This window comes from Amyelois transitella, chromosome 29 (genome assembly GCF_032362555.1).
Source record: "Amyelois transitella isolate CPQ chromosome 29, ilAmyTran1.1, whole genome shotgun sequence".
NCBI classification, from domain to species: Eukaryota; Metazoa; Arthropoda; class Insecta; order Lepidoptera; family Pyralidae; genus Amyelois; species Amyelois transitella.
This window is the reverse complement of record NC_083532.1, coordinates 2,457,525-2,477,814: the sequence shown is the minus strand read 5'-3', so window position 1 is coordinate 2,477,814 and position 20,290 is coordinate 2,457,525. Positions and strand designations below refer to the sequence as shown.

General features: G+C 35.4%; 1 protein-coding gene across 1 annotated transcript in view; it reads right to left on the bottom strand.

The window, feature by feature from the left end:
• Positions 1–12,933, bottom strand: part of LOC106129494 (uncharacterized) — a 73,408-nt gene extending 60,475 nt beyond the window's left edge. Inside the window, exon 1 of the mRNA XM_060952816.1 lies at positions 12,719–12,933. The gene's annotated coding sequence lies outside the window, so the exon portion shown is untranslated. The remainder of the gene's footprint in view (positions 1–12,718) is intronic.
• Between the last annotated feature and the right edge of the window lie 7,357 nt (positions 12,934–20,290).

The following is a 20,290-nucleotide window of genomic DNA, read 5'->3' as shown; positions in this document are numbered from 1 at the left end:
AAAATATTGCAAGGGCTACAGACATTATATGTATGTACAAAATATTACACATGCAAACATACATATGAGTTTTCATTAAATGAACATTTGGCCCACTCGTCCAATTGGTTCGTGCGAATACACAGTTTGAAGAGTTGACATTTAGCCATCCGGCCGGATTTTTGGTGGGCGAGATGTCCATTAACTCATTATTTTAGGGATAAAGAGTCAATAAGATAAAATATATATCACAATATGAACGTAGAAAGTGTAACGTCTAGACAAATGAAATTTTTAACCAAATAGGGGTCGTCATGGGGAAAGATCAGGTCAAGAGTACCTAATCTGACGAGTTTGCATGAAGTGTGCAGCGCACGAAGGATGCAGGGATCGTGGTAAGTGGATAGATGTATCCTCTGTCTACCCCGTGCTGTACTTATACGAATCTTAACTCGATTTCAAAATAAACCCAACGATCCATCGTTTTAAATACGTGATCTAAAATCCATAATTTACCCCATTGATAAAGTCCTAACATGGTCATCAATAATTGTTAAAATATAATCGTCAACGAAAAACAGTTGCTAAGGGGCTATTGTATATTTAATTTTTTTAAAACTGTACACCCCAAAACGGGGTGGTTTGGGAACGGGAGGGCGAATAGGGAGGGCATATCGAATTATATTCACTAATAATAAACTAGATAACGCCCACGTGAAAAGTATCCTATGGCCTTTGCCTTATTATACACGATATGTATGGAAAATTTCAGCGGTTTAACTGTTAAGAAGTAAACAAACTTACTTTCGTATCTATAATATTAATTTGAATGTTAAAGTTTAAAATATTATCCTCTTTTGCGCAAAAACTAATGCATGAAACATAGTCGTGTAGCTTATCAGAGTCACGCATATGCTACCATTTCCACGATGGCGAAGCCGCGGGAGGAAGCTAGTTTATTTATTCCCCTGGGACGGGAAAACGGAAATTTTATTTTAACGCAGAAGGATCTGCGGGCAATAGTGAGTAAAATAAATAAGACTGAAACGACACCACACAGCTATTATTGTTGCAATACGTCACATCGAAAGAAAAATCGTGCAGCACTTCCTTGTGACTTGCAAGCGGACTCGCAGGTAGGTAGGTAAAAAAAATATTAAATTTATATTATATGACTCTTCTATAAATCGCTCAACTTAGGGCCTACTGTAAGAAATTTATGTAATTCTTAGGTAATAATATTTTTCTTCTACTCTACACTACAGTGAGAGCAAATATCGTGAGAAAACCTCCATATGACATAACCATAATATCGTAAGAGTGTTTAGGCCTTCCTTCTTCTTACTCTAACATTCGATTCGATTCACGCTGACCTTGTATATTTGCTTAGTCAAACAGCTTTCATTAATCCCCTCCAAATGGCCAATCCATCTAGCATACCATTTTCCATTCCTGGTACTTTATCTTGTTTCACATCACATCATAGGGAATATTGTGATATCACACACTTTATTGTTCCTTATCTTCTCCACTAAATTTCACACCGATAAAACTCTAACGCTCTCATTTCCACCGCATTTATTCTACTTATTCGTTCACCTAACTTTCACTCCCATACACTAAGAGAGAGAAAAAATAGGGTATTGTAAACATTATTTTTCAATATAATCTTTATGTCGGAATGATTAACTTTAAAACTAAAACTAATGAAAATTAAACCTACATAATATAAAACACAGAAAAATAAAATAATAAATAAATTTCTGAAAAAAAATGTGATTGACTTTATTGTAAACTTGATTTTCGTGTATTGTGCAACCCTAATGAGCCCGAGACATTGTTCATATATCTGGGCGTTTCCGATGTCGTACGTGGAAGCGGCCATCATTAGTCCATTCCGAGCACTTAGCTCTAGAATATGAATTTTAATGTAGTTCCCATCTATTGAGATTGAGACTGGTATGATAGAAAAATAAAAACCGTTTATATTCTTTGGGTGCAGACGAACTAAAAGGTACTATAAAGTTTAGCAAAGAAAGGACATAACACTCGCTTTTAAAAAAAAAAATGAATCACAAATTTTTAAAAAGGTCTGATTAGTTATCAATTTGTGCGGTAAGAAAATGAAAATAGATACTATATGTTTCTCCTGACCAGACGAAAGGCGCTCTGTGTTATCAATAACCAGTTATCAATAAATCTTCTGGAATAACGTTTGGTTACATCTTAAGCTCTCTAGTGCGTCTATGACCACATAAAAAGGAACTGTTCCTTTAGCCATGATTACCAGATTGGTAAGTTGGGTTTTAAATCTTCCATCTGACCACTACAACCTTTGCTGGGGAACCTCATCGTAACCAGCCTTCGAAGAATCACACGCGCATCCCCGTTTTTATCTAAAACTAAGCTGTTTCACTTTTTATTATAGGACGATAGTTTTTCGCGCGATAAAAACGGCGTCGCGCTTGCTAGTAACCTTGTCATATTCCAGATTAGTGGACGCTGCGCCCTGAAGCAATGCCATTAAGGTTGCAACTTAACACGCAAAGATGAGAGGCGTAAAATCAAAACCTACAAAGGCGAGGTTTCTGTAACGTGTAACAGATTCAGAAGCATATTATAATAGCAATTGTAATAAGACACACAGTATAATTACGATTGTAATCTAACTACATTAGAGTCGAGGCCGCATTAATTTGCATGTAGGATAGGAAGCTATAATAAGTTATTGTTTGGAAAATAAACATAGCACGTAATTCACTTTGATGCTACTTCATATTTGTCAAGATTTCATTATTTTCTAAGTTTAATAAATCCTGTTGAAAGGTTAGGTAAGCCAGTAATCTAAACCCATGTGCATCTCATTTTGTGCTTGTCGAGTTTGGATGAAGCGAAAGAAGTTAGTATAGAGGGCTCGTGACAAGAAAAAAGATATGGTCTCTGCCTCCGTGACGATGTAACATGTATTTATTATTAACTTGGCATCCATACAAATAATATAAAAGTAAGTTAGTTTGACCGGCTTTTACGTCAAAACTACTGAACAGATCTCAATGAAATTTTGCAAACATATAGTGTGGAGTACGGACATGGAAGTAGGAACATTTCTGTTTGGACAATAACATAAGTCGTAGTAAGTACCTAAACATCTCCCCAGCTACTATATTTTTATAATTCTTTTGTATCCTTACCCCCTAAGCTTTGATTGGAAGAGATCGCTTTAATGATAAGTTTGTTGTGCCCTTGCAGGGCGTCAATTGTAACTTTAATAATACATAATATGTTAGAGATTCAAACTGTGGCTCGAAATAAATTAATCCGAATCCGTAAAAGTCAATCTTTGTACAATTTCATTTGTTGCTTTGATTGTCTTGCATTAGTGCAATAAAATAAATAAAATCTCATTCATTATTATTTCTAGACACGACCCAATCTTGTTATTAAAAGTGTGTCATTAGAATTAGTTATCAATCTTCATCATTTCAGACATATTTCTGCGCACGCGCATTGCATGTCATTTGGACCCTATTGTCCCTATTCACCCCAATATAAGCGTGAACTAACAACGCCTACCCAGGTGTCGGCGATTGGAAAAAACTCTTGCAAACTATAATCAAATCTATTAACATCAGAATAATGTTAAAAATCAAATGAATCTTGACGTAAAAAGATGCAGTCAATGTCCTCCAATGCCATTTGCTGTCTCGCTCGGGAATGGTGTGTTAGAAAAGGACAAAAATGCGTGAGCGCAAAAAATGTGGTGCATTCGATCTGAGTACAAGAGGATAATTGAAAGATGTCCTTTAAAGGGATCTGTTGGTGTGTCAAGTCAACCTTTGCTATGGTTTGGTAATGATTGTTTTAATGCTTCTGAAAATCCAAAGGACTGTTAAACACAGTTATACTATATCCCTTTTCACGGTAGAAAATAACATACATAATGCAGTTAGCATTGCACATCAACAACAATAATCAACATAAGACTCAGTTCATAAAGTAATAATAGCTTCTATTATAACTCTAAGATCTTCCGGCAGGCTAGCTGTTATGCCTAGAGACCGCGGTTCCGACGATGTTGTGTCGGAGGTTGAATACATGCTCCAATCTGCGAAATCTTTGCTTGCGCGATTTAGACCTTTCCCTGTTATTGGCTGATATTGTCGTGTGATTGGCTGTTGTGACTTGTGGCGTAGAGATGTCGCCATAAATATTTTTAGTTAACATCCACACAAACAAATTTAATTCACCAAAATTTTATAACTTTAAAAGTGAAGTTAACACTGGTAAAACTCGCGCGCACATAAACTACAATTAATTTTATAACTAAGTCATTTCTTGTTGGTTTCACCGCCGTATCCTTGTATAAATAATGTAAAGAGGAAGTTATAAGTCCAGTTCCTACGCGCAGAAATAGTTTGTTTGCATGCGATGCGCTCACGCATGTTAAAAATATTAAGTTTTTATCTGGGCTTGTCACAGAAGAAAAAGTTAGACAACACGCCTCTATATACAGGAGGGGTAGGCAGAGACTACATCTCTGCTTTCCACGATCCCTATATATACTTCTTTCGATTTATGCACATTCATAGCTCTCTTCACAAAAGTTCGTCGGTTTCGGGTGCGCTTCACTTTTCTTCGCTTCGCTTCGCCTTTTGCCAGAACGTCTCCGATTTTATCAAGATACGTTCGTTCTCATTCACATTATCCATGTTTATAATTGCTTAGTGACAATTAAGTCTACAAAATTTTATGATGATTCGGGCTCGACCGTTACAAAGGGAAGATCTTCCGGCAGGCTAGGTGTGATGTCTGGGGAACCGCAGCTCCGATAATGTTGAGTCGGAGGTTGTATTTATGCTCCAATCCGTGAAATCTATGTAATCGCTACGATTGACAGTTGATGTGTGACGTTAGTGATGTTGCCACAAAATTTTAGCGTAGATTCGGAGGAATATGTCAGACTGACATGAGACAAATCGTCTTAAACTTACGACGAGAACGTTTTGGTATTGCTATTCTAATATTTATGGGCTCTCCCAACGAAATAGGTCAAGAAAGACAAAGTTGCTACACTTGCATGCATATTTTCGAAATACTTTATGAGTATCACATGTAAGTTGGGACAATTTTTCAACACACATACATATAATCAAATTATCATCCCTTTCGGGGTAGACAGAACTAACAGTCTCGCTTTGACTAAGGGCACATTCAGCTCGGCTTAATGACGAAATTGAGATTTAAATAGTGCCAGATTTCTGCATCTGCAAGGGACGAGTATCGGTTGGCACACCTATTTTACCTTCGCTACCATATCACCATGGAAGGATTGAAATTTGAGATGGTTATCTGCGTAAAACGAAAAACCTAGCCTATATCTGTTAGTTAGTACACAAATAGACCACAATAGCAACGAAAACATTTCTTAAAGGGCCATACACAAGTTTATTATTTTTTAGTTTATTGTTTAGTTTTAGTTTAGTTATGTATTTATTAATCACTGCCCGTAACATTGTTTGCATTCGGTATCGATAATTCCCAGCAAGCGATCCGCCCCGGCCTTGCATGGATAGCATTTATTAATATAAACCTTCTTCAGAAAACCCTCTTTCCAACATTGCAAACAGGAACAAAATCTCCACTAGTTCTGAGATTAGCGCATACACACAGACAGTGAAAATACTTTATAATAGGTAGTGATGTTTAGCGATATTGTTTTGGAAAAAATAACATTGTAATAGAAATAAAATATCCAGATCCGTATTTACCTGAATGTAAACCAACGTCAAATCTAGATTAAAAATGTACTTGTCTCAATAGGTTTGAGACGAGACGGGTCACCCTGACCTTAAAGGGCGCGACTTAGGATTCTCAAAGGGCAAAACGTTATTATATAATGTTTAATTTCTTTTAGCTATTTATCCGAAATTCTACCTATATTTTAGCTGGCACATGAGTGGCCATAATTAAGTTACTTAAAACTTAATCGCATCGAAAACAAAAAGGACCATCAGTTCACTATCACTACATTACATATTATAAAGATCCCTGTTTTCTGTGTATGTATGTATGCGCCAATCTCGGAAAGTTATACACGGATTTTGTACATGTTTGAAATTTTTAATTTAGGGATTTCTGACGAAGGTTTTTTTCTGTAAATGCTACATACGATGCCGGGGCGGTTCGCCGGTAAGGGATAAATATGTGATATGTTTGCCAAAACTACTCACTTTCTGCACAAGTATTATGTTTGTCAATACAAAATCCAATCATTGCTATCTACCACACTCAATTTTATTCTTGCCAAGAAAATCGTTTCCACACATCTTAGTTCCACATAAACACACACAATCATGTCCAGAGTAATAAGAAAATAGATATAATACCCTTTATAACACATACATTATAATAAAAATAACTTAGGTATCCTAAACTTACGCCAACGTGATGTACAAAAGGCGCCCTTATCGCATTATGCAATCTCTTCCAGGACAAGAACATTTCATGTAAAGATAATAAGTATTGCTATTGTACAACAGAATAACTCATAGAAAAATAATACATACCTATCGATCATCGCATGCGGTATACTTATGCGAAAAAATCTCCATTCAATTTGGCTGGCTTAGCTCCAACCGCTATTCGCCAATTTTGTAAATAGGTGACATGTAGGTATATATTATAAAGACTAAAGAACAAATAAATCTTGCAGAACAGAAATATAAGAAATTCGGCGGTCATCAGATTAACAGATCAGGGCGACCATTCGGCGATGGCATGGCTATACGAGGCGTAACGTGTATCGTCAGCCCCCCAAGAATAGGGGGTGAGTAACACACCACTAAAAGACAAGATTTTGCAGGGAGTCAAGAAAGAGTGTGCTGTTAGAGAGCAAACGCGAGAGCAGCGCACTCCTCCCATGATTCAGCTCGTATAACTGAAAGGTTGGTAGACTCATGGGTGGTGGTGGTAAAGAAATATAGTTATGAGTGACTAAATAGTTTGTTATTGCTCGTATAAACTATCTGAAGTTGAATAAGGTGTTTAAAAAAATAACTTATCGCATTGTGCAATCTCTTCCTTTAAATTGTCCGAGAGAAACATACATACGAGTATAGTTCAGATGCTTTATCAGAGGCTTTTATTTTTTTCTATTCCGACATAGATTCTGAAAACCGTACATCCACATCGCAGATAACTTTTGTGGGGTTAGGTGAACTATTGTGAAAGCATAAGGATGTAACACAAAACTTTCTGAATTCGATAACTATTTTGCAGACAATCTTTTTTGATACAAAATTAGCCCGTTTCAAATAAAAACTACTTTTGAACATTCGCTTTGCATTATAATTATCATTGATAGATATAAGCTATAAGTTAACTCAGCGCCACCTGCTAATCTTTTCTCTGGGTGAAAACACAATTTACAGGTTACCTGGAAGAGATTGCTTTTAGTGATAAGATAGCCTTTTTTGCTATGTTTTTAATACATGATGTGAATTTGCTGTAATTTATGGTGGTGCAATAAAGAGTTGTTGTATTGTATTGTTTTTAATGCGCAAGTCTCTTTCTATAGTCGTTTATTGTTTACCTCAGTCAGCTTCAGCTCCAGTACTACAATGCAATGCAGTAGAATTTATATTTACAACATCGATCGGGTTCCTGGAAGGAAACGCCACAAGATCTCGTACGTGCATAATGTAAGACTTCGGTTTGCAGGCTTTCAAATAATCAATAGGTACCAATGTAATATGTATTATTTGTTTGTATAAAAATACAATAAAAAACATTAAAAAAGGGACGTAAGAATGCTCATTAGGAAAACTTTACAAACAGTTTGAAATTAGGCAGTGCGCAAAAGGCTTAGGGAATTAATTACAATTTAAATGATGACTAAACACCAAATAAAGGTAAATAATATTGTATTATGAAAGAATATTACGGAATCGGTCTAATGGAGTAAGAAAAACAGGGTAAGTCCTGTTTAAAAGTTCTTAGAATAAGAACAAAGCAAAACAAATGGAGTTATTCATTTATTTATTACTTCTCATTATCATTATTTAGTTAGAGCAATGGACAAAAGCTAGGATCTAAGACACGAGTCAAATAGTGAAGATGTACATGATATGATAACAAATGCTAATCACAATTAGGGATGAGGATTTTGAGACCGCAAACCGAAACACAGAAATGAAACGCGTGAAAGAAACAGAACGAACCAAACTTGCTGCCGAATTACTTTTTGCGACACATTCCTTGAGTTGCATTCTGGAAATGTTCTGGTTTTTGCAGACCAGGCGAACTGACCGTTTAAAATGTATCGGAATCGAACATGTAAGCTTTGACGCGATCACAAAGGAGAAGATTTGAAGACTGTCTCAGATATAATACCTGAATATAAGATCGCACACTGAAATATGTATAAAGAGTTCGTAAATTCTATGAGCAGAAAATTTATATTTTTTCAATCTGTACATGTGTGTACAATGTAATATGTTTTCTTATTGGAGTAAGTTAACTCAACCAAACAATTAACCGAGGTCTAAGGTGGTAAAGTAACCTCAAACCTGTTGACTCTGACCTTTAAAGCCCTAACTTGTAGTTTAGGAAACAGAGACTGCGGGGAGAGAATTTTTATGCAAGAAGAGAGATTCTATGCAAGAATATTATGTCAATATAAATATAGGGAAAAATATCTAAACAGAAGTCTATAAATTTGACATTTGAGTCATAGATGTCAGCGTACAGTTTATTAATTGTCCTTACAAATGACCCGCATGTGGTTATCGTCTCTGCTGGTAATCTAGGTCACCCTGTTAGTATAGGCCGGTTCTTATGTATAAAATGAAGAATTTGGTGACATTTGCTCAACTCTCTCGATGTGATGGTAGAAAACAGTGAATCATTTATTTTATTTTATTTAGATTTTATTAACAAAACCTGCAGCAATTACATGAAGTACATTTAAAATTGTTTAATTCTATACTACAATAGAGACAATAAAGTAATTTCTAATACCTGCTGAAGTATCCGAGCTTGGAAGCAAATAACGCTATTACTATATCGTCAAAGTAGTCATTTAGATTTTCGCTAAGCCATAAGAATCTAAGACAAAAAAGGTAAAGGAACGGCAATGAACTTTTAAATTAAAGAGCTAAACAGTTAAATTCGGAATGAATTTTATCCGAATTTAAAGGAAATACGTCTGGTCTCGATCGTGTTTGCCAAAGATAAACCAACGTGAATGTTATAACAGTACTTTGATTATACATAGAAGACTCGGTCTATAATCGCTTAGCACTTACTTATTGTAGAGACCTTGTGCCCAATACTGTTGACGAGTCGAACGGAATCAATCTACATGTTGGTAAGTACAATAACTTGTATTTTTTTTCTATAATTTTGACTAAGATCTCAAACTTCTTTAATTCCTACAGATCAAAACACATTTGAACTGTAGGAATTAAAGAAGTTTGAGATTCTGGCATCGCGAATTTGGTACCCACTGAAAATTGGTAAGTATAATTTCTGGATTTTGCTGTTCAACAAAGCGCCAGATTGATGAAACTACAAATATATTAAGCTAACATTAATATGTAAACAATCGTTATGTTGATGATCTTATAACATTTTGAAGAATTACAACCAACAAACAAGCAAACTTAATAAGGTTAGATTCCGAATAATAGCGCTTCACATTTAGCGCTTTTTGTACCTTAACACAACAAACAAATGATCAATCATGGCGAAAAACTGGCCGGAGATAACAACGGTCAAGAATGATTCAGCAGTAAACCGCATAATTTTAGTACATCATCAATAATTGCCGAGGCGAATACTGGAAACTGACATTCTCCAGTCGGCAGAGTTATAAGGCAGTTTGCCCGAGCTCCAACGTAGCAAAAAAAGATGACCTGTCTTGTCTGTGGAATGCAATGCGACAAATTTAAGATGACCGCTGTGTGTGGAGTAGGGGATAGGGCTCATGGTTTCACACGTTTGGGTGAGGTAATAACGATATTGGTTAAGTACCTACATAGGTACTCCTAGCGAATATAAACCGAGTTCAAGAAAGGCAGAGGCGCGGTCGTGAGCAAATGCAATTATTTCATGCTCGATGTGCGTCCGCCATGATGGTTAACGCGTTCGAAATTTGAAATGTTTATTTTTTTCTTTACGTGCGATGACTATAATTGTGATCGTTAACAAACGCGATAAAAATCGGTTTTTGTTTTATTGATTGTCTATTGTTAGCGTTATATTCTTGCACATCGTACATGATGGGATTTTTATCTAGCACCGTTTTAAATTAATTTCTCTTAAAGGCAAGGAATTATTTTGTATACATACTACATAAACAAACGTGCTACTAACTTCATAGAGGTATTCAGTTTAAAATAACCTTTAACAGTAACCATCAGGACATATTTTAAGTAAATACCTTTCAAGATTTTAAGCTCACGTCAAGTTATACTGTGTGACACTTCAGATCTTTTCGAGACTTAGAGGTCTTTTAGAGAGTTTACTTTGTATCCCCGTAAGGGATATACATATGTACTTTTCCAGAAGAGACTATGAATTTTGGTATGATTGATTTGGTAGCTGTCACTAGTTGAATCTCAATTCTATCGTTTAGCCAAATAGCTGAACGTGGCCATTAAGTCTTTTCAAGACTGTTGGCTCTGTCTACCCCGCAAGGGAGATAGGCGTGACCATATGTATGTATGTATGTTGATTTGATAATATCAATCATCAATTGTATTTTTAGTCCATATAGCTTTCTATTTTGTCATTTGCAAGAGCCAATTTCTTCTATTTTTGAAAAGTAATGATTCATTTCAGTTTATATAAGCTGTTTGATGTCATTTTTCATTTCAATGCCTATCTGTAAGAGATTTTTGGATCTTGCGGTAAATTTCTTTTGTCCGATTAAGTTTCTGAATGCCCGATTGAATTGGACATTTCACAGCGATTTTAGCTGTTTCACTTGTTCGAAAAGAAATCGTTGATTATCATTGTTGATTTAATAGGCTACTAAAATAATTTATAGATGAGACATTCGTTTGATTTGCAAGTAAAATAGATTGCACTAATGAACCAAATTATATTAGTAAATTTATTGGTCCTAGTTATATACTCGTAAAAACTAGACTTTTTCTTAGGGCTTCTCCCTTTTCGGGTACAACATAAACAATTTTTACTCATTATTATCTTTTGCTATTTGTTACAAACCAAAAAGAACAATACAAATATTTCCTCTTTATACTCTTAGTATGGTAATTATGGACGATCAAAATCATCACTGTTCAAAGCGGAATAGATTATACATATAGCTTTACAAAGTTATATGTAAATTTACTAATAACTAGGTAACCTAGATGTAGGTAATCTACATGAGTGTCACGCAATGCTGATGTCTATTATTCGATGCTATGACATCACTGATCGTTAAATACTATTGTTAAAACTATTTTGTTTTCGTGTAGAGTGATTAAACAGATGAAATGTTCGTTTACAACACTAGATTTGATATTTTATTCAGGTTTAAATTGGGCTAGATGAGTGTCCTGCCAGATGTATGATCTATTGAATGTTTTCAATCCAAATTGTTATAACAACTCGGTTGAAGTATAAATTGTGTAATTTCATGTAAGATTCTCATTAGTAGGTAGTAGGTATGAGTAAAGTTTTAAAAACCATTCGCATCGTGAACCAATTAATAATTTAACAACGTGTCCCAATTAAAAATTACTGTTTTTAGTCGTGACACTGACTCTTTTCATTAAATTCTGGAGTAGCAAACAAAGTCGCGGGGACCAGGTATGTTTAGTCATGACGTCATCTCAATACAGCTAGTATTGAGATAATAACCAACGAACTATAATTCGTGTTCTCATTACTTCACAAAATTATAATGATTCATCAAAACCTTAATGTTGAGCAAAACGTTATAACTTTAAAACAGTGTTAGTAAATATATATAGAGTTTGTACTTTTGTTTATATAGCTAGAGAAACTGTCTGATTGATCGATTAACGCAAAGCCGAAACTATTGGTATTACTAAGCTGAAATGTGCCATTTAGATTTTTGGGGCTTACGAAAGCACTTACGAAATATTTTCAAGATTTTGCGCCAAATCGCGTTGTTATGCTAATTATCTAATAGTAATGTTACACAATGAATAAATGGTCGTTTATTTAAAGATAACAGACATTATTGCCGCAATTTCACGCAAACAAAACAATGCTTTGAATAACGACGACTCATCTCAGTATAGTCTTGTATCAGACAAGATGCCTTCAATTCAAAGCATTTTACAACACAATATTGCGGAAACGCACATTAATGCAACGGATTCGAAAACCTTGTTCATTATTCGTGGAACATAAATACTTGTTTAGCAATTTGCACAGACTGCATAAATTGTTCACGCTATTATTAGAATGTTAGATTTGAAAGCGGCTGCCACTTACCGAATCATAGACAGGTATACGGAATACCTCACAAAGTCGCTAACACTCCAGTTTACCACTATTACTGGACCACATATCAATATTAACTCTCATAGGATGCAGAGTTAAAGAGGACTACACAGCTCGCCACTAAAATTATTGATTTCGGTGTAACAAAACAACAAAAGATATAAAACCGACCGTAGCACACCCCCGCGCGGCCGAATCGATCAGAATGATAATTGTCGCGCACAAAAGAGTACCTAGTAGTGACTCGGGTACTCACCTAGGCAGGAATGCACACATACACAACAACAACACAGTTATGTCAACAATTTGCAAACAGTCAATCACTGTACACGACACTTTGAGCACTAATATTCCAATTGTTTTTATTGTATTTAGTGGTTAATTAATACGAATTAATGGCGATTTGTCGCAGAGACGCGGTCTTTTCGACGGCCGATGGCAAGATGGCTCCGCGTATGCCGCGCGGCGCCCTCTCCCCGCACCGCACATGCAATGAAAGATAGGTGGCCGGTTCACGCGGCAAACTCGGTACGGGGACACGTCTCAAGATATTTCTTTCCAAAACGAATTCAGTTTATCTATTTACATACCTACTTGGTGACTTAAAAATTGTAGTTACATTTAAACAAATAAGCACATAAAAATATAAGCACAAAAGAAACAAAAGTAAGCATGCAATAAAATCTAAGGCAAAATCAATGTATAAATGGCAATCTTTTTCTCCAAATTTAATTACCTTTTATTGATTCAATGTTGAACCATACTGCTGGCTTATAATAAAACTTACTTCGCAAATGACTAGAGTTTAAAGAAAGATGAAAGGCCCGCCCGCCTTTCTCATAGTAGAGAATGTATCTAGATTTAGACCCGAAACCTTGTTTCCCGGATGTTTGAATATCCGGCTCGAAGGACCGATTCTATGAAAATTAAAATCACTTGTATCTCGCTCTTAAGATGAGATCGGTATCAACTAAAACATTCCTTGTTAGTGGCATTTTCAATGATATATTGTTTTAGTTTATAATCAATAAAAGTTATTTGTAAACGTGTTCAATTTTAATTCCAGCTTGAACTACTGTTGGTCTTTTTTACTGGGGTCACCAATCACGAGATATATGTACATATATCTGTCTGACCGTGTATAGCCTGACCGTTAGATACAGTTAGTATAACATAAACCACGCTCAAGCAAGTTGAAAAGGACTAATCTCGAGATAAATCCTGGGACGGTTCGCTCCACACAGACCGAGCCCAGTTCTTTCCCTTCACACCGCTGTGCTCGATCCCCTCCCCGCACCGCTGTCCTCTCTGCCTACCGACCTCTTGTATACGTACTGCTCTCTTTACAACAAAAAAAAAACACCAATTTCCCAAATTCTCCGTGCGGACCGAAGCGCTCGTGGCAGACCTAAGATGGCCGCCGGCTTCCATTTTGATTTGATTGCAGATTACGACCGCGTCCCTCGCGCTCAAAGCCTGACCGATGCCGCGTGTTGCGTCCAATGCTCGCTTTATACACGTATTGCACACGTTTTAAGGCTAATTTTTCCCGATCTATGCAACGGTGGTGTTAACAGTCATCTAGAACCAAGCATTTGAGAGTTGTCGCGCAATGGCGGATTGATGTTGTATGTCGCCTATTTTGATCTGGTTATTGTATCGATTCGGCGGCCCGCCGGGGTTGAAAGAAAGTCCTCGGTCTAAATGTCCGTGTTAAAACGTAGAGCCAATGGTTTTGTCTCTCTCAGATCGTACCTGAGCGATGCCGGGTTACTTTTGTTTAGAAACGGCGCGATAGATACACATTTCTCATTGTCTATGCGTGCTTGCCGACTTACAGTTATGTTTCTGTCTTATTTGCATGTGTTTGAGTCGTTTAAACGGCTCACAACTGTTTCTTTGTAATAAAATTGTATCAGTTGAGTGTTTACTGGCCTAAATGAATTCAAACGCGATTATAATATAAAGAAAATGTGTTTATGCATACAATATTCCCAATCTACAATCTGTTAATATATAAGATTAAGTTCTTACTTTTATATGTATAATTAGTTTTGATGAGGAACGAGTAGGGACGATTTTCTTTTGTTTTTACGAATGAATTATAAAAGGAACACAAGAATTGAAAACCTCCTTTTTTAGGGCGGTTGATATATCTCTTTCACAGTATAAAAAGACAACACAAATAACGTCAACTCTTAAATCACTCAATAATCAAGACAAAAAAGTTTTCAAAGAAACTTGTTTGAGACACCTACTCTATGTCCTTCTCCAGACTCTTTATTATATAGGTATCACTGATATATCACAAAGATTAATTCAGTAGATAACCCTTGAAGTGGAAACAAACAAACAGATAAACTTACTTTCGCATTTATAAGTTGGGATTGAGATTATAACTCGTACTCTACATCAATCGTTTGTCTATTGACTGGAAGAAAAGGTCCTAGGTACGTTTTAAATCCGCTGTTTGCATAATACATAATACTACCTCTTTCTTCTTCGCTTCATCCACATTCATAACTCTCTTCATGCAAGCTCGGCGGTTTCGGGTACTTTTGATAATATATGTTATGAAATTAAATTAATAAATAAACAACTTTATGACTTACCTTTGATTTTAATATTAAACTACTTAGCAACAGCATGCTGTCATAAAAAGATATATCAAATCAAAGGATATTCGATGATGACAATACCAGTTACTATGATGGAAAAAAAAAATAATAGCTTATCAAGATATTTTTGTCTTGATAACCTATTAATAATATTCCGATTTTGAACGCGTACCACCTAATAGAGGTCAATGATACTATGAATACAAAAGGAGTTTTTAGTAAATTAATAAATAACAGGACCTAAATGTCTATTAAGTATATTATTTTATATCAGTTAATAATTTGTAACTAATAAACAAACGGGTAAATTTTAATTTTATCTGGACCTTAATTGGACAGGATAAATTGGAGAAAACCAACACACTATAAACCGTAATGAAGTATGGCAGAAGTAAAATAATATTTAGATGTCTTCGGGAACCACGGCTGTCAAAGTCTCTCTCTTTCTAAATATGTAATTTTAACATACGTTTTGTGTTACACCTTAATTTACCAAAAAATAAAGAAGCAGCCATACAAATGTTGCTTTATTCTATTCATGTAACAGTTTATTGAGCTTTAAAAGCAACGGTAGCTGAACTTAATGCTCAATGCAATTTCTACTAGTCAACCTTTAGAAAATGTCAAATAAAAAATAAGTAAATAAGATGTCAAATTCAAATCGAGATACAGAACAATGACAAAAGTTCAAGGCACACGTAAATATTATTTTTGGTGTGTAAGAATTATTAGCATCGCCGCTTGTTTTTTGACTAGGAAATAATGTATTTTAAAAAAAAAAAAAATAATTAATGGTCTAAACTATAGTTTTAATTACATAATAGTCCATTAAAAATATTTAAAAGAGCTCTACCTACTTATACAGCTTGCATCGATAAGTGAAATATTTACAGCCGACTTTACTTCGAGACTTTACATATTAATTTAATATACTTACCTAATTTATACTTTTCATTGACAGCTCAGAAAAATCTTCTATTTCTTGAAATGGCAAAAAAAATACCAAGGAAATTATGAAAAATTATTAACCAGAACAAGCAAAATTTATTTAAAAATATAGGTACTAATGAATTTATCGCTAAGAAGATACATATTTCATCCAAATTTGATAAGTGCGTAAATCACGAAGGTGAATTTTCCAAAGGACTTTGTTATCGAATAATTTTAAAGTAAATATGACCAAAGTGATCAAGTCACTTCAAAAACTGACAAGTGATGAGTTGATCGCAATAAAAATGCTACATTGTGAGTTTATGGAAATGGCAATGCGAGTTCACTGCCCTGCCATCGACCAGAAACGATAGACCTTCCCCCGCGCCCTTGAGTCTCTATTTCCAGGCAGCCGAGGGGAAACCAGTGTAATGGGAGAGGTTTTGGTACGCTGGTCGTGATACGGAAGTCAGGTTGACAGGTATGAAGATGTGGAAACCAATATTTTAAAGATGAGTTTCTAATTCCGGCTGAAACTGGTTTTAGGTTATTTCATTAGAATCAGCTACTCAAAACGGATTCACAGGTCATTTGAAAATTAATCCAACACAGCATGCATAAAAATATGTAATTACTGTTTGTTTAGGTGTTATAGACAGACATACGATGACCCGTGGCATTGTTTTTGTTAATTCCTATTCAAGTGTAGTTCTGTGAAAGGTTCATTTAAATTGTGGGCCAGGATGTGAAACTAAAAAATTGCTAAGAAAAAGGTTTTAATTAAGAGTCGATTTAATTTTGAACATTATCTTATTTGGCAAAAAATATTATGCCAACTAAACACAAATATTTTTAGGAACCCTCGGAATAACTTTATCGCATAAAAAAATCTCACTTCCTTTCAAAATCATACTCTACCTCTCCAGAGAGGTGAGGATGTAACCGGGACTAAATCCAGGAGGAAGAAGATGTATATCAAATCAACGCACATCCCAAATTGCTGGGTCCAGAAATTTGATGCTATGTAGGTTTTTTTATGTGGGGTGCACAAGAAAGGATTTCTCAAAATTTCCGCGGGAATGAAAATCAATGGGATGGGGATTTTATGTGGGCGTGCAATTTATACTAATATTATAAAGCTGAAGAGTTTGTTTGTTTGTTTGAACGCGCTAATCTCAAGAACTACTGGCTCGAATTGAAAAAATATTTTTGCGTTGAATATACCATTTATCGAGGAAGGCTTTAGGCTATATAACATTTCAACTATAAGGAGCAAAGAAATAATGGGAAATGTGAAAAAACGGGGGAAATTATTCATCCTTGAAGGCTTCAGTGATGCCCAATATAACTTTTCCACGCGGACAAAGTCGCGGGCACAGCTAGTAGTCAAATAAAAAGAAAACAAAAAGTGAATACCTAAATAAAATTTGATAAAAAAAGACCACTTTACATTTACAAAACACTTGCGTTATACCTTTAGATATTGCTATAATATAATATCGCCGTCTCTTTCCCACACATTTGTGCATGTAATAAGACATAATCGTGCAGCTGTTTCGTTGTTCAATGCGCCTGCATTACGTGGTGACCGTAATTTAAAAAAAAAAACGGGAAAAAAGTAAAATTATGAACATTATGGACTCGCTCAAATAATCTGTTTTATATGTACTTTCTTCATTATATCTCAGTCAGGCAGAATTTATGTTCATTGATGCGATTATTTCATCAATGTTTTAGGCATTGTAAAACAAAATTAATACAAAACATATGAAAAAGTTACCGGAGCAAATAAGCAGAGGTACCCAAAGGTTGGCTGGAAGACATTGCTAAGCGATAAGTCCGCATTTGATTTGATATTCATAATGTATGTTTCTACTACATATTATTATGTATTCTTTTTTATGGGCAAGAAAGAAAATTTGTATTTTATGTTATTGCTCTTCACTTGCCACGATCCTTGCACTAATTCTCTCGTTTCATCCACATTCATAACTTATTTGAATACGATAGTGAAAATACGTACAACAAAAATAAATTGCCGTGTGGTTCCCGGCACCAATACAAAAAAAGAATAGGACCACTCCATCTCTTTCCCATGGATGTCGTTAAAGGCGACTAAGGGATAGGCTTTTTTTAGGCGATGGGCTAGCAACCTGTCACTATTTGGATCTCAATTCCATCATTAAGCCAAGCAGCTGAACATGGCCATTTAGTCTTTTTAGGACCATTGGCTCGGTCTACCCCGTAAGGGATATACACGTGACTATATGTATGTATGTATGTATTTAAAAATAAAAGTAACATAATGGTCACCCTATCATTATTGATACACGCTTCAACAAAATCCTTATTGTTAAAATAATTGTGAATAGGTATTTTAAAATGCAGAACAGATCTGAAACAGGATTAGCTTTTTGCATCTACATACATACATATATAATCACGTATTTATCCCTTACGGGGTAGACAGAGCCAACAGTCTCGAAAACACTGAAAGGCCACGTTCAGCTGTTTGGCTTAGTGATTTTTGAATCTATATACATACTTTAAGGTAGTGTCACGTCTTTATCACTTACGGGGAAGACAGAGCCAACGGACTTAACGAGACTGGAAGGCTACGCTCAGCTATATGATTGAATTGTGGAATTATTGAGTAGCTCACATTAAGAAAGATATAGAGTGGTTCTATTTTTAAGTGCCGGAAACCACACGGCAACTATAAGTTTTCATATTAATTTATTTGCCAACTAATAAATGAAAGTACTTACCTATATTAGTCTCAAAATTTGAATGGAGCTTATAACTTGGCGACATTTGACAGCCATTGGCAAAAATATATAAGTACAGTAAAAGTATATATATTAGAAAACAGAGATGCGAAAGATAATTTTGAACAAGTAACCGACCGCCTCAGTACACAGATTAGTCGGTAACAAGTTACAAAGCAATCGATAGATGGAATAAGAGACAGCGTACCTATGTGAGGAGGCAGAGGTGATATTGCTATAAATATTGATTTTGCGCGAGCGGGGCAGCCGCGGTAGGGTTGTCGCGCGTTCATTAAATAATTTAAAAAAAAAAGTTCAAAAAATTTGACTTTTGCTTCCCGGCTCTTTAGAAGAGAAGCACTAAGGGATAGCTTATAAACTGAGAGCTTGAGAAGCCTATAAACTTGGGATTCCTATTGTAGGCGATGGGCTAGCAACCTAGCACTATTTGAATCTCAATTCCATCATAAAGTGACCTTTTTATCTTTTTGAGACTGTTGGCTATGTCTTCCCCGCAAGTTATATAGACGTGACAGTGGCGAAGAAGTGTTCTTGAGACATACAACTTCCCGGTTGCGAATCCCGGCCATGATGAAGAATAACCTTTAATTGGAGTTACGATAAATCGAGGAACTTAAACGAAACTACCTTGATGAAATAGGGGACGTCCTGATCGTAAGTCAGGTCAAGAGTTCTCAAAACCGACGTGCTTGCATGAAGAGAACTGTGTAAGAACTTTGTAGGGACCGTGGCAGTGGAAAGATGTTGTCTCTGCCTACCCATTCCGGAAAAATCGTGCTTTTATGTATATAGGTACTGACTGACCTGTGTCTTGGATGTTTCGTTTTAAGTACATATTATTAAATATTAAAAAAATAATAGACTTATGATATTATTGATCTATGTGTACTTCGTCTCATATATATGTTATTTATTTAAATTAAAATTCACTGCTTAAATTTAATTCTGTAGATAATTTATATTAAAGAAAATATGCTAGATGCGATTTAAGCGATGAACGTGCGTAAGTACATTAATTGCCGTTGTCGCCCAATTAAATATAATATATCATACAAAATCATACATTTTTATCCCATTCGGGATAGAGTCAGGTCAGCAGGGAAGCTTGCATTTAATGTATATGCTGGTCTGAAGTGCTGGGAACCACACGGAATGAATACATGATGAATAAAATTTAAAATAACATATTTAAAAAAAATATATAAAAATATTATTTAATAAAAATTTAAAAACAACACACAACCCTAAACCGCAGAGTTAAACCCCGGGGATGTCACACGTCTGAGGGGCAGTGAGATGTGAGAACGGGACGGCAACAACACCCTCGTACAACGGAACGAGACAGCTATATATTTGTCGCTCACACAGAAATTAATCTTTTTCTGTTACATTCGTTTTCGCTCTCTTTGTGATTCCGATTTTATTTTAATTATAATTTTAGATCGATTTATGTAGAAGTTAATTTTAGTGAATTTCGTATTCTTGTGATTA